The sequence below is a fragment of the Callithrix jacchus genome, chromosome 16 (genome assembly GCF_049354715.1).
Source record: "Callithrix jacchus isolate 240 chromosome 16, calJac240_pri, whole genome shotgun sequence".
Lineage (NCBI taxonomy): Eukaryota > Metazoa > Chordata > Mammalia > Primates > Cebidae > Callithrix > Callithrix jacchus.
The window spans coordinates 39062902-39078946 of record NC_133517.1 but is presented as its reverse complement, the minus strand read 5'-3'; the positions used below and the strand labels follow the sequence as shown (position 1 = coordinate 39078946).

At 35.2% G+C, this 16045-nt stretch overlaps 1 protein-coding gene across 3 annotated transcripts in view; it reads right to left on the bottom strand.

Moving 5' to 3' along the window:
- The window catches only part of MMP16 (matrix metallopeptidase 16), a 279034-nt gene that overhangs the window by 24434 nt on the left and 238555 nt on the right, over positions 1 to 16045 (bottom strand). The gene's annotated exons all lie outside the window — the stretch shown is intronic.

Here is a 16045-nt window from a genome sequence, read left to right as displayed (position 1 = left end):
AGCTACTAGAAAACCATTTTCTTTTGATCTGTTTGTTCTCTAGCTGCTCCTTTCTGGGCTTATTATATTTTACTCAGCCCTTGATGTTTCCTAAGAGTCTGTTCTTTGCTGTCTTCTCTTTTATCCCAAATAAGGAGGGGTCACAAACTCAAATAACTACAAGGGCTAAGCTAGAGATGCTTGTAGTAGTGCAGTATCTCCACTAATATTGAGATATTTCCATAAAAGTCAGTAAATATCCATTATCCTAGAGATGTTTCCTTCCTTCCCAAGTCCTCTTTTCCTGGGCCTTCTGAATCATTCTACAATCCAGCAACCTCTTGGATCTCTAGTATCTCCTGGGGTTAATATCTGGCAAAGAAATGTGTCCTGATGTCCTTTCTACAATATTTCAAAACCACCCATAGATGCGGACTATGATAAACTGTAGTTTTCATATAATACCTAAGGGTATTCCAAAACATTTAAACAGTGTGCTGTTTTAACACAAAATAAGCAAATAAGACCCACACATCTTTAGGCCAGATTTAGTTAAGAATTTCTTCTAGTTTGTAGCCATGGGTAATCTCATTTACTCCAAGACCTTCTACCACCTTTTGATATCATTTAAGTTAAAACAACATTTATTGAGTATCTTCAAGTATCCCAAGTATCATGGCAGGTACTAAGGATACCGAAGAGGATTAAGAGAGTCCTGATTGCTACCCTGATTATCCTACATGACAGCAGAAGAGGCAGATGAAAACTAAATATACAAATATATAACTGTAGTAATTGAAAAACTAGTGAAGGCTAGGAAAAAAAAAACAACAGAAGTTGAGAAAAAAAATAAAGAGAACTTACTTTAAGTAAAAAAGGTCAGGGAAGACCTCTCTGAAGAAATACACCAAAATCTAAAGAAAGAGAAGGTAATAAATATGCAAAGAATATTGGGAAGTGCATTCAGAGCAGAAGACAGTTTGGGATGATCAAAAAATTGAAAGAAGATCAGTAATTTGTAATAAGCAAGTACAAAAACATTGAAAATCAACATAATGCATCGGAATCTTATTTTGAGTGTACTAAAGACCATCAAGGAGATTAAATTTGTGTTGGGTTATGATTGATTTTATATTTTAAAATGATGATTTTTGGTGAAAAATGTATTATAAAGGGAAGAATGAAAATGAGAGGACCCATTAAGAGTCTTTGACAAGAATTAATTGAATCATTCACTCAACAATTACTTAGTACATATACCAGGCACTGTTGTAGGCACTACAGATAGAGAAGTGAACCAGAAGGGCAACATCTCTATCTCATGAAGCTTAGATTTCAGTGAGTGATTATGGAAATATTTACTTGAATCAAACAGATAAATTCAAACTCCAGAGAGCAAAGTGCTACACAGAGAAAGAAAAAAGGACATTAAGGTGACAGTGATGGGATCGGGGCTACTTTGTATTAGACACAGGAAAAATCCCTTTATTCAATTGTGACATATAATTCAAAGGAGCAAGACAACTGAATATTGTTTAAGGTAAAGGAAACCTGAAGAATAAATTACATAATGGGAAGAGGCTTGTTGTACAGCTAGAATAGCGTATGATAGGAGTGTATAATAATAGAGATAAGGATCATGTAATCCTTGTAGGACTTGAACTTTATTCTAAGTGAAATATGAAGTCATTGAATAGTTAAATAAAAAAATCCTTATATAGTGGTTTGGACCAATACAGCTGAAATAGAGGTGGAAAGGAGAAAATGAAGTCATGACATATTTTGGAGATGGAATTGATAGGCACTGCTGAGGGAAATAAGAAAAAGATAGTATCAAGAATGTTCCTCAAGTTCTGGCTTGTGTAGATAAGTCAATAACAGTGCTATTTAATAAGACAATGAAGACTAAAGGTGGGTGGGCTGTTGGAAAATTAAATCAAGAGTCTGAGATGTCACTGAAATATCTACATAAAGAAGTTATGTAGGCAACCAGGTATTTCAGTTTGAAAATAAGTTTGTAAGATACAAGCATATATGTGGCATTTATAAATTTAGGATGTGTTGAGATTATCCTGGGAAGAATATATACAGAAGATAAAGAGAAACCAGAACTGGATTTCTAGAAATCTGTGCCCATTAGAAAAGATCACATAAAGGAAGAAAGAGGAGGAGGCACATGAGGAGAAAAAAGAGGCAGTATTGAAGACAAAAGTAAAAGAAAACATCAGAAGCCAGAAAGAAAAAAGCATAGTCATTTATGCCTATCTCTGGTCCAAATATCTCTTGAAAGTCAACTAGTATCTATAGTTATCTGATGGGATTTTCTACAAAATCCAAATTTGAACTCATCTGAAAACCTTTCTTATTTTCCCTCTTTGGGTAGATGGAATATGAGTTACTCTGTGGCTGACATTAGAAACCTCCTTGTTCATTACTTTCCATATTTAATGGATCATTACATCCAGCTGATTCCAATTCCTAACTCTCACTTATAACTGTCCTTTGAAGTCTGTTCTTTTTACCAATGGTCCTTTCTATCATTCTTTCCATCATCCCTTCTAAAGGTAATTGCTTTGTCCACAAGCTGTAAGGTAGGTGTCATTGTTCTCCACATCCACTCTCTATACTATCACTTTAAGACTAGAACCACTCAAAATGCTGTGCTGGAGAGTAAGCTAAGGAGACATGGCTTCATCTGATGATAAGCAGAGAGAAGCAGAACTATCCTCCTCTCTATCTTGGGAAGATGACCCAGAGAATACTGAGAGACTGTCCCTTTCAGCAGGGGGAACTGACTATTTTTTATATAATATGAAGCCTGAGAAGCCAAGATGGCCAGAGGAAGTGGATATTATGAGGAGGTAGAAATTGAATAAATGAGATGGACTGAAAGAGAAAAGAGAATAAAAAGAAAAAAGCGATGCAAGGAGCAAAGCTATGAATGAGAGAGGGGCCAGAAGGCAAGTGTAGCAAGTTCCTGGCAGTCTGAGTTCCTGTTACACACCCACTCCTTACCGTAAGTTCTGCATAAGCTCAACTAACCTTACTGGGTTTATTTTTTCTTTTAACTGAATGAGATTGGGCAACCTAAAATCGTGTACACTCAAGTATCACGTAAGTTGTAATGTGCATCTGAGCCCAAGCCTGTTGGCCAGAATTTTGGCTTTAGCCAATGGTACCATGCTGTCTTCCAACCATGAGACTTAAGAGGAATCTGTTTATTTCCTAGTTTAAGTTATTTAAACAGTTTCCTTTCTTGTTTACCTGTCTCCACTCTGTTTCCCTTTTATCTATCCCCCATAAAGTCAATACAGGAATTTCTTGAAAATGCATACTTGATTTTTGTTCTCTTTTGTTTAAAAATTTCAGTGGTTTCTCATTGCATTCAGGATAAAACCCAAATTCATTATGTGTCATTTCAAGGCTCCTTTCAGTATGGGTCTCTTATCTCATCTACATTTCACTTAGTTCCATTTATGGAAAACTAGGATGACACTTTCAAAACTTAGCTTAGCATGATTTCTCTGAAAAGCAATCCCATTACTGGGTATATATCCAAAAGACTATAAATCGTTCTACTATAAGGACACATGTACACGAATGTTCATTGCAGCACTGTTTACAATAGCAAAGACCTGGAATCAACCCAAATGCCCATTGATAATAGACTGGATTGGAAAAATGTGGCACATATACACCATGGAATATTATGCAGCAATCAGAAATGATGAGTTCGTGTCGTTTGTAGGGACATGGATGAATCTGGAAAACATCATCCTCAGCAAACTGACACAAGAACAGAAAATGAAACACCGCATATTCTCACTCATAGGTGGGTGATGAAAAATGAGAACACATGGACACAGAAAGGGGAGTACTAAACACTGGGGTCTATTGGGGGGGAAAAGGGGAGGGCCAGTGGGAGGGGGAGGTGGGGAGGGATAGCCTGGGGAGAAATGCCAAATGTGGGTGAAGGGGAGAAGAAAAGCAAAGCACACTGCCATGTGTGTACCTACGCAACTGTCTTGCATGCTCTGCTCATGTACCCCAAAACCTATAATCCAATAAAAAATTTAAAAAAAAAAAAAAAAAAAAAAAAAAAAGAAAAGCATTTCCTATCCGAATATGGTGGGCATCTTACATTGTCAGAGTACTGGTATTTACCTTGCTCTTATTACTTAGTACATTGTACTTTGATGAATCACAAGCCTGCCGCCCACTCTAGACTGTGAGTAACCTGAGGAAAAACGCTACATTGAACACATTATTTTCCTGCAGCACCTCTAGGCTTAGAAGGTAGGTGCTTAATAAATGGTTACCGATGCAAAGAGCCATGTTTAATATTATATGACTAATCAAACATAGGATAAAAAAATCTAACAAGGCACAATAAAGGCTACATAAATAACACTGTGGGCATTAGCCTGGAATCTTCTTAGTATAGCAATAAAAATAAATTTTATAACCACTAGCAAGTATGAGAAAATATAAGGCATGCCTTGGTATTGTGCTGAAAAACCATTTATTTAAATGGTTATATTTAACCAAGTGTTGGGAAATATGGTCATAAAAATGCAAACTTATCCTGAGCCCTTGTTTAATCTGAATATTACACACACACACACACACACACACACACACACACGTCACCCCAAAGGCCCAGATGGCTTCCTTGCCAGAGTCAGTGAGTTGGAAAATCCAGAGAGCTGTTTCACAGCATGCTCTATATTTTAGTCAAATCTATGTGGCATTTAAAATAGGAAGTCTTGAAACAATAGAAGAAAGAGAAAGGCCTTTTCTGTTGGCCTATACCTCAGTGACCTATTGCATCCTTTCCTTTCATCTCCTTTTTAATTAGGAAGGAGTATGCATTTTCTATGCCTCTCGTGCTAGCTATTTAGGGTACATCTTGTATTAGCTCAATCCAGTTGGTTGTCCCTTTCAAGCAGAAGCACTCTAGTATGCTTTCAATCACTTCCTTTTGCAGCTCCTAAACTTGATTATCATTTGCATAAAAATTTCTTCCAGGCTTTTTTCAGTGATGAGACTAGGCTCAACAATAACCAGGATGCCTTGGTGTACAGAGCAAGGGAAATAGTTCACAGAAGCTTAGTTTATATATAGTCCCAGTGTCTCAGTAGAGAATAATGTGTGAAAAAAGAAAAGGAATTATATATAGTTCTTCTAGAAAATTGTTATTATTCTACTCAAAAAACTGCTGTTGTTGCTGTTTTTAAAAACTATGCTTTGAAAATACTTTCCTCTACTGTTGGTCTAGTATTTTCCATAAATGAAAGGGAGAAATAATCAGTCTTTCACTTTTAATGATCAAGTCCTTTGTATAAAAGAGCTCGATTAGCTTTTTTATTTTTAAGCTGCTAGGAAAAATGCATTTATATTCCCTTTATGAAAACAAAGCAAAATAGAGAGCTTATCAGCAAACATTTGCTGTAATGTTACATGACAGAATTCCAGCAGTTATTCACACAAAATTAAGAAACACCACCTTGCCTGCTATTTATGGCATAGAATTCAAGGAAATAACTCAATAATAATTATGAATGATAACATTTATTTTCTGAGTGTTTATTGAGGGAATACAACTATTTAATTCCTTTTGTATCTTGATGAGTTTTCATATGAAAAAACTGAAATGACTTTGTTTCTACTTTTTAGCTTTTCAGTTAACTATAAGATTTATGTTAGACTCTTTTTTCTGTACATATGACAGGTGGTTTTTTAACTCCCCTACCATCAGACAGTCTGGTTCTCAAGGAAAATATTGCCTTTTGGCAGAATGTAAGTATACCCTGGATTTCATATGAGTTTGACATATTCCGGAGCAAGTGGAAAAAACTAGTTCTTACCGACATTGTACTTGGCAGAATGCAGAGGAAAATATCAACAAGTTAGAATTAAAGGCCAAAAGGTTTTACAAATAGAAGAATAGCTTCAATAATGTTTAGAGTTGGAGAGGACTTTATAGATCATCTACTGCAGTGATTTTTCAATGATATTCAACTATCCATCCATCTATTCAATGGATAGATGATATTCAATCATCCATCTATTCCATCTATTCTATTCAATGTCTGTTTATTAAGAGCCTATTATAGCCCATCACTCAACTAGGTGCTGCAGAAACACTGATGAAGGCAACACAAAAAGTTCCTGCCCTTGTGAAACAGATTAGCAGAGAAGATGGACAGTAAACAAATAATCCCCCCCGCCAAAATTTTTAAACCAAATGCTGTTCCTATCAGGAAACATGCAGTATCTAATAACCTTTTTTTTCCCCCAAAAGGACAATCCTTACTCTGAAGGTTAAGATTTCTACCTGCTTTTTAATACCCTTGAATTGAGCCACTGTTAATGGTGGGAGTGTGCTACATTGTTCAGATATACTGGATCAGAAAAGTGGCTGTGAATCCAGCCTAATACATTCGTTTATTTCACAGGTAAGGAAATGTTGTGTTTAAAACCACACCGCCAGGTGCTAATAGGTTTTGTACTGTGGTCTAGGTCTCTTGATTCAGGGCTTATCTTACTATCCAAAATTGATTCTCAGAACAGAACAAGTTTCACACTCTGCCTTTCAGAATTGCTAATGATTCTCTGCGTCCTTCCTCCTTTATCAACTAATCACCCAACAGTTTTAATGTGAGTGTTTATTAATTAACCCACTGTATTTGCCTCATGCTTGTTCACTGTATCCTGAGTAATCAGATATCTTTTGTGCCTTCTTACTAAAGAAATTACCAAAAAATCAACTGTATTTTTGTCTCCTCAAAACTATTCATACATTTATATTTTATGTCTTCTATTACAACAGTGGTCAGTAAATGAGGACCACTAGCTGCTACCTGTTTTTGTAAATAACACCTTACCAGCAAACAGCCACACCTATTTAGTTACATACTGCCTATGGCTGCTTTTACCCTGCAATGAAAGTGTTTAGTAGTTAATGACAGAGTTCATATGGTCCACAAAGCTGAAAGTATTTACTATGTAGTCTTTTACAGGAAAGATAAGAAAACAAAGTCCTTAATGATTGGATTTTTTTTTCATAACACAGAAGTCTGTACACAGAATACTCAGTAAATATTGTTTTTTGGGCTGATCACTGTTCAACATGTATTTATCTTTGAGAAGACATCAGATAATTAAAACAATTGTTAAAAAGAATATATATTTTATTTGTTAGATTATGATATTTAATGGAGCATGCAATAGCTTTGAAGTCAGAACTAGGAGGTGATGATAGCTCTACCAATAACCAGCTGTAAGATCCTGGGCAAGTCATGAATCTGAGCTCCCCTTTCATAATTTGTACATAAGATGCTAACTTAATGCTCACTTGGAATTCTGGAAATACTGAGAGATCAAATACACGCAGGCTGAATGTGTTTCGGGATGCCCCAATAAATGGTTCGTATTATATAACACAGTATTTCACCGATCAAATTTCCTTATCATCTACTCAAACAAATAAATGATACTAATTATAAATAATTAAGTAACATTAATTTCTATTTGGGCTCTATATTTGGAATATGTTTTCATTTCCATATTGTTTATAGGTAGGTTGCTCAGGAAATTTGAATAAATGCTCAACTCTTGAGGTCATGTGACTTTTTGCTAGCAGCATTTTGTTTTCCTGATTCCACAATATTAGATAATAAGCAGAGAATTTTGAACGCTTATGCAAGCGAAGTTGCCATTGAGGTGTGCAGCTCAGATCTTCCTTAGAGAAAGAAACTGTCATCAGCTGAGTGTCTTTGGGTCTGAGGCATCAGTTGGGCAAAGGCTATAATCTTGGGCAGCCTCCAACCAAAGACTGAGCACAGCTGAGTATTAACTAAAGCCTGGTCATTGTTCTGCATGCAAGCCCTCTAAGAGGCATTGTTTGATCTGAAGCTTGGCATCAGGTTCACCAAGACTTTGTCACCTACTGCTATTCCTGCTTTCTCCCCTTTAATCTTTCATACATTTACCTTCTTCCCTGACAAACCTCTCAACCTCCTAACTTAGTCTCAGTGTCTGGGGAACTCAAAGGGGCTCAACGACAACAACAAAATTATGTGATAACAGTTTTTAAAAATGAGAAAAACTTTTAGATATACAAGTAATACTGATAGGAAAATATTGCAGTCTGAAATATAAATAAAAATAGCCATAATAAAAATATACTATAGAGTTTTTGAATAATTATAAGTAGAGGTATATTAGCAATAAGAGTTTCAAATATTAAACATTTAGACCTATGTTTTAGATGATCATTTCAACATACAATAAAACCATTAATATTAAAATTCTATAAATATTTATAATTCAAAAAATAGCACTATTCACTTGGTCTAAATCTATTTTCACATATACCAAGACTATTAAATATAAATTCCTTAATCTAGTATGACATTTTTACATCATTATAAGTAATCACAGCACTATTTATAGAAAATTTATTCTTTTAGGTTTCCTATTGTACTACATAAGAAACAACGTATTTTGACCTCAAATGAACTTCATGAATATTCCCTAAACGTTTCAAGAAAAATACTTTGTGAGCAGTATAAAGAAATTTCCTGTTTATCAGTACTATTTGAAATAAAATAACAATTAAATTCTTAAAAATGATTTCTTAACAAACAATTCTTTTCTTTTCCATTTTCCAGCACCACGTATTTTAGACAACTCCTCTGTTTTGATACACAGCTCCCGTATACCATTTTTATTCACAAATTTTATTGCCATTCTATTTTCTACCTCATATATTTAAGTTTCTATGCCATAAATGATTCGTGCCTCTTGAAATGAAACTGCCAACCAGGGTGATAAGTACTGTTTAAAGTTATTAAGTGATAGCAACAATTTGAATTTTGAGACAACTTTTCAACTACTTGATTTTATTTTGACTGTTACTGATTTTGACAACACTAGGATCTTTGTTTTAAAATTTGTTTCCAATTCTTGAAAGAGAAGGCACCAGCTCAATTTTCAAGATTGCTTTTTTGATTCTATTACCTCATAACCATTCAGTCTTAACATGCCTAGTAATTGAGAATGTGTATCTAGTGATTAGGCTTATAAAATGTTATTCTTTATATGGGATGTACCTGAATGACAGAAAGATAGCTAACTAGCACAAAGTGTGGAGAAAATTCAATTGCTGGAAAAAAGCATATTACTTTGTCAAGGTGTGATACATTTTCTATTTCTGGGTCTCTCTAAATAAAAAAAGAAACATCTTATGAACATAAATAAAGAAGAATGATTCACTGTTACTTACTAAATATCAAATACAGGAATAAAGGGGTCTATTCAGACATCACAAGTATAAATGGTTCTAAGTGATAGTCACGTACACCAAACCATAAAGCCGGCTAACTTTCAGTAAGAAAGGCCTGTGGTTTGTACATCTACACTCACACCCAAATAATAACCCTTACAGCAAGCAATTTAATGAATGAAGGGAAATGTTATGCACCAGCTTCTTTTAAAAAAACAAAAACAACTAACTTAATGCTCACTTGGAATTCTGGAAATACCACCCCCCAACACACGTATGTCTACACATGTGAGGCTGAAAGAAAAAATATCTAAAATACTTGTTTACTTACTTGCATCTATAATCATTTCACAAAAATTTGAGGGATCTGATACAAAATGTGATACAATGAGAAAACACAAATTAAAAACAAATAAAAATAAGATGGGTAATTATGGAGCAAAAATAAAACACAAACAATATAAAATAATAGTGACAAAATTATTCAAAATGTGGGCATCAAAAATTTTTGGTAGTCATTTCTAAGATAAACACTTTTTAGAGAACGCTTTATAACCATTATAAATTGTAGCATCCAAAATTAAGTTGAGATGATAGAATATTTGTAATATTTCTCCAGTAAGTGGATGAGTTCTTTACTAAGAATTAATTAATTAAATTTTCTTTCTATTGGCTGGGTGAGGTGGTTCACGCCTGTAATCCCAGCACTTGTGGAGGCCAATGTGGGCAGATCAGGAGATCAGGAGACCCAGACCATCCTGGCTAAAATGTTGAAACCCCGTCTCTACTAAAAATATGAATAATTAGCCCAGCGTGGTAGCACGCACTTATAGTCCCAGCTACTCGGGAGGCTGAGGCAGGAGAATTGCTTGAACTCGGGAGGTGGAAGTTGCAGTGAACTGAGATCGTGCCACTGCACTCCAACCTGTGCGACAGAGTGAGACTCGGTCTCAAAAAAAATTTTGTTTTTTCTATCTACTATTGTCAATAATACTAACACTTTAATGTAGAGGGGAAAGTTGCTGGGGAATGAGGAATCTCAGCTAGGAGGGTACATTGCACTTTGTTATCAATGTCCTCAACTAAAAAACTAAAATTGGAATAGTATTAATTTGGATATTCATAATTAACAAGCTCTGGAATAATTAAGGAATCAAATTCTACTACCCATGTCATCAGTATATTTAAATGTATAAAATATTTGCATAATCTATTCCAGCATAAATTTATGTGTTTAATAAAGCTTCTTGTTAAAAAAGCAGTCTTATTCTGGTATAACTGACATTCAATAAATTTCACATGTATAATTTATTAAGTTTTGACATAGGTACATACCTATGAAAGTATTGACATAATCAAGAAAATGAACATTTCATCATTCTGAGAGGTTTTCTTCATGCTCAACTCTTGCCTATCCTCAGGGAAACAATAAGACCCTTTTTGTCACTATAGATCAGTTTGTATTTTCTAGAATTTAATACAAATGCTATAATAGAGTATGTACTCTTGTTTTGTCAGAATTATTTCACTTCAGCTAAATTATTTTGAGCTTCATCCATGCTGTAATGTGAATTGCTATTTCATTCCTTTTTATTGCTGAAAAGTCTTCTACTATATAGATATACCACAGTTTATTCATTTATGTGTTAAGAATATCTGAATTATTTCCAGTTTTGTGTTATCACAAATATAGCTGCTTTGAATATTCATGTAGAGGTCTTTGATTACACATAGGTTTTCATTTTTCTTAGGAAAATACCAAGGGGTAAACTGGTTGGATTACACAGCAGCTGTGTATTTAACTTTTAAAGAAAACTGCCAAAATGTTTTCCAGAGTGTACAATTTTACTTTCTACTAGCAGTATACGACAGTCACAGTTCCTTCATAATCTTGTCAACACTTGGTATGGTCAGTCTTCTATTTTAGTCATTCTATCAGGTGTGTAGTGGTATTTCACTGTGGTTTTAGTTTACATTTCCCTAATGACTAATAATGTAAAACATCTTTGCATGAGCTTATCTGACATCCATCTATTATCCCTGGTAAAGTTTTTGTTCAATACTCCTTGCTCATTTTTATTGAGTTGTTTGTTTTCTTTTTATTGAGTTTTGAGTGTTCTTTACATATTTTGAATAAGAATCTTTCATTATATACAAAGCTTGCAAATAATGTACCCTAATCTGGGGCTTTTTATTCTCTTAAAAGTAGCTTGAAGAGTAGAAATTTTTAATTAAGTCTAATATATCAATTTTTCTTTTATAAATGATAACTTTGGCATTATATCTAAGAAATTTTTGCCCAAAGTCACAAACTTTTGTATTCTATGTTTTATTTAGGAGTTTTATAGATTCAGCCCTTAAATTTAGGTTAGGACCATATTAATTCTTTCATAATATAGGACATGAATTGAAGGTTTGTTTTGTTTTACATGTACCTTTGTCAAAAATTACTGGTCCATATATGTTTTCAGTCTATATCCAGATCTCTGTTCCACTAATCTACTTTTTTCTATTTTTATGTCCATTCCAAACTGTCTTGATTATTATAGCTTTAAAATAAGACTTGAAATCGAGTAGTATTTTCTTTTTTCTTTCTTTTTTTTTTTTGAGACAGTCTTGCTCTGTCACCCAGGCTGGAGTGCAGGGGCATGATCTCAGCTCTCTGCAACATTTTTCTTCCAGGTTCAAGAGATTCCCTTGTCTCAGCCTCCTGAGTAGCGGGGATTGCAGGCACCTGCCACGATACCCAGCTAATTTTTATATTTTTAGTAGAGTTGGGATTTCACCATGTTGGCCAGGCTTATCTTGAACCCCTGAACTCAAGTGATCCGCTCACCTCAATCTCCCAAAGTACTGGGATTATAGGCATAAGCCACCACACCCAGCCAAAATCAAGTAGTATTTTCAAAGTGGTTTTGCCTATACTAGGCTGTTTGAATTTGTATATGAATTTTGGAATCATATTGACCATTACTACAAAAGTGCCTGGAAGTATTTTGATTGGGACTGCTCTGAATGTAAACATAAATCTGGCGATAAATGTCATTGTAATAATACTGAGCCCTCTGACCCATGAATAAGGAATTTAGGGCTCCTTCGCTTTCATTTAGCAATATTCTGTTGTTTTCAATATAGAAGTCATGCACATTTTGTTTTTTGTGCAGATTGATCCCTCAGTGTTTGGTATTTTTGAATGCAACTGTAAATGGTCTTTTATTTTAAAATTTCAATTCCTGATTGTCCTTTGTTAGCATGTGATGGGAGATAATTCTTCATAGGTTTTGTGCTTTTCAGTTTGTCTTTAAAGCAGAGGCACTAACTGCCTTTGTTCTAGAATCCATTTCCAGTGATACTTGAATAGCCAATCGTCTTGCATTACAGATACAGTATCTCTCTTCACTGCAAAGGCAAGGTTTGTTTACTGTCTAGTGTGATAAAGAAGATATCTCCCTTCAGTGAAAAATTTAGGCAAGCTTATTGCTAATTACAGAAAATTTTTAATTCATGGTTCCTTTCTTGCAATGAAACTGATTTCATGTAAAGTGTCACCTCCTTTTCGTATCACATTTTTTGTTTTTTTGGAGATGAAGACTCCCTCTGTCACCCAGGTTGGAGTGCAATGGCACAATCTCAGCTCACTGCAAATGCAACCTCTATCTCCGGTGTTCAAGCCCATCTCCTGCCTCAACTTCCTGAGTAGCTGGGACTATAGGCAGCTGGGGTTTCACTATGTGAGACAGGCTGGCCTTGATCTCTGATCTTGTGATCTGCCCTCCTCGGCCTCCCAAAGTGCTGGGATTACAGGCATAAGCCACTGTGCCCGGCCTCATATCACACTTTTAAGACTGGGGTTTTGGGAACAAGTACAGATGACTACACTATGGCTCCTGCTTTTGGTTTCTGTCTTTTTCTCTGACTCAGGAATCTTATGTTTTCTGTCAACATCCATGAACATGAGGCAAGCTAACAGGCCCCTTTACAGTTCTTGAAAATATACAGAAAATACAATGAAATTTTTATTAGTCTTGTATCTTGTAACTTTGAGAAACACATCATTTCTGGAAGCTTTTTGGTTGAAGGCAAACCGATCTCTTTCTACACAGACAATTATGTCCATGGACACAGTTTTATTACTGTTTCATATCAGTCATGTTGTCTAAATACAGCTTTCTTTTCTTCAATCTGGATTATTTCTATTTATTTCACTAGATAAAATTTATTACAATGTTGAACAGACTTGAAATAAACATCTTTGTCTTATTCCTGATCTTAGGGGATATGGAAGATATTGTGAAATTTGCCTTGTTAGGTCAATATCTCCGAATCCCTATAAATTTCTTGAGCTTTGTTCTAGACTGTTATTTGGAAACCATTTGATTGCCTCAGGTCTTACTTTGGAGATTTGCTAAGTGGAATTCAAACAGGGATATTTCTAGGATAATTATTCCCCACTACTGAGGCAAGGCCCTTTTCAATCTATCCAATGCCTATGAACAGGTGGTTGGGGGAAGCAGGTACTGTTGGCCCTCTTTGAATGTCAGGCACTGCTCCTTTTATTCACACTGATTGATTCATTTTCTAGATTTGAGTAGTTTCCTTATAGACATGAGCTGACCAATACTCTCTTCAATACATATGGGGTCCATCTGCTAATCTCGGGGCCCTTGCTCTTGTGTAGCTCTCTCCTCTGTGTTACTGTCTCTCCTTTGCACTAAAGTCACCTTGTTCTCCCTGAATTCTCAGCTCTGTCTCCTCAACTCAGAAAGGCTCTGAGCTCTGCCTGGGTTCCTCTACCTTGTGCCACAGCCTGTAAATTATTCAGATGGGAAGCTGTGGCCATTTCAGGGCTCATCTCCCTTTATTTCCTAACTCTCAGGATTCAGTGTCCTCTGTTTCTTGATGTCCAGTGTCTCTGAAAATTATGCTTTTAAATACTTTGCCCATTTTTTATTTGTTTCAGGAGGAAAGATAAATTTGATTCCTATTCTTACATCTTGGGTGGAAGCAGAATCCACCATTTTATTATACGATTACATAATATATTACATTATATTCTGATACACTATATTTAACAGATCAAAAAACTAAGATTATGTTCAGAATATAGAATTGGACACATGTATAAAGGACAGGTTTTTATGTTTTTATAGTTTATGTACTGACAACTCCCACACATATGATGCACATGTACACATATAATTTGGCTAAAGTTCAAAAAATATCTAAATTATACCAAAATATAAATTTTAGTTGTATCTAATGGCTTCTTATTCTTCTTAAGACTTATAAAAGTTCAAATGAATAGATTTTATGCTTACATTTATATTACTAACACAATAGTTATATTTAATAACCAAACACCCATTTATACACATAGTTGAATCTACATCTTCAAATTCTTATGCAAAATGAAAACAAGGTTAATACCCAGTATCTTTAGGAAATACATAGTTAAATGCATTTATATCCAAACATAGACTTTAGTTAAATAGGGGAATAAAAGATAAAGCTACTCAAATATATCATAGTTTTCTAGTACAGATTAGAAGAAGAAAATACATAAAAGATGATCTCTGTAAAGAGAGAGAAGGGGAAAACAAAGAGAAATAATGTAAGGCATAGAGACTAAATAAAAGAGTAAATTAAAGAAGAATAACTTCTAAATCACTAGGAACAATAGTCTAATATGGTCTAATATGGTTTGCAGAGGTTGAAACCAACTTGTACAGGGCTATAATTACAGGCTGGGGCTTGAATCTTATTCTTGGTTTATTCAATCAATCTTTGTCAAGTGTTTACTATATTCCAGGTATTGTTTAAGATGACAAACTATGACAATGGCCTGCTTCTGCACAACCCATGATATAAGAATAGTTTCTACATTTTTAAAAGTTAGAACACAACACAAAACAAAGAAAGGTATATAGTAGCCATGATATGGGTGGCAAAGCCTAAAATATTTGCTATTTTGTCATTATAGAAAAAGTCTGTCAAAGCCCAGTTTAAGATATTGGGGATAAAACAGTGTACAAAAAAATAATACTTTGCCTTTATGGGATTGATATTCTAGTGAGAAAGCAAACAATTAAACTATATAGTTTGTCAGATGGTTTGTCACAAGTTAAGCATTAGCAGGGAAGGGGATCAACTGCTAGCAAAAGGGCAGCAACTGCCTCATGGCCCATACAGCAAACCGGAGTAACAATGTGGGATGAGGAATGATGTAGGTTTCTGGTCTTTTGAGCACCCTCAAGGTGTCAAGGAGAAATCTTTTGATTGTGATTGTTGTGGTGAGTGTAGTGGAGGGGGTCATTTCACATCAGAAACCCAGGGTGCTGGGACCATCACTCCTCTCCTGCCAGTCGTGAGGTAGAGACTAGGGAAGAGTGTGGTCTCACTGGGAACACCTGGAACTTGACTGTTTCTGGATAATCAACGCTTTACTGAGCGGGAGAGCTACAGGTCATTGCTGGGCTTTGAGAGGGTTTATCTGATGGTGGTGGTAAGAGTTAGCTGGAGGAAAAAGCCACCACAGCACGGTCCTCAAAGTGACAAAATTTATAAGAGTAGGCATTTCCTGAGGCTGACAATGTACCGGAAGAGACCACTGACAAGCTCAACATTCTGGAGGTGACATAAGTCTGGGACAAAAGACGAAGTGATTGCTGTTGATAGCACAATAGCATAGGAAACACCATACTGAGTCAAGTCAGTATTCAGTGATATTGCTTTTACTGAAATGTTTACTTCCCCAGAACCTACTATGCACCCAGCACT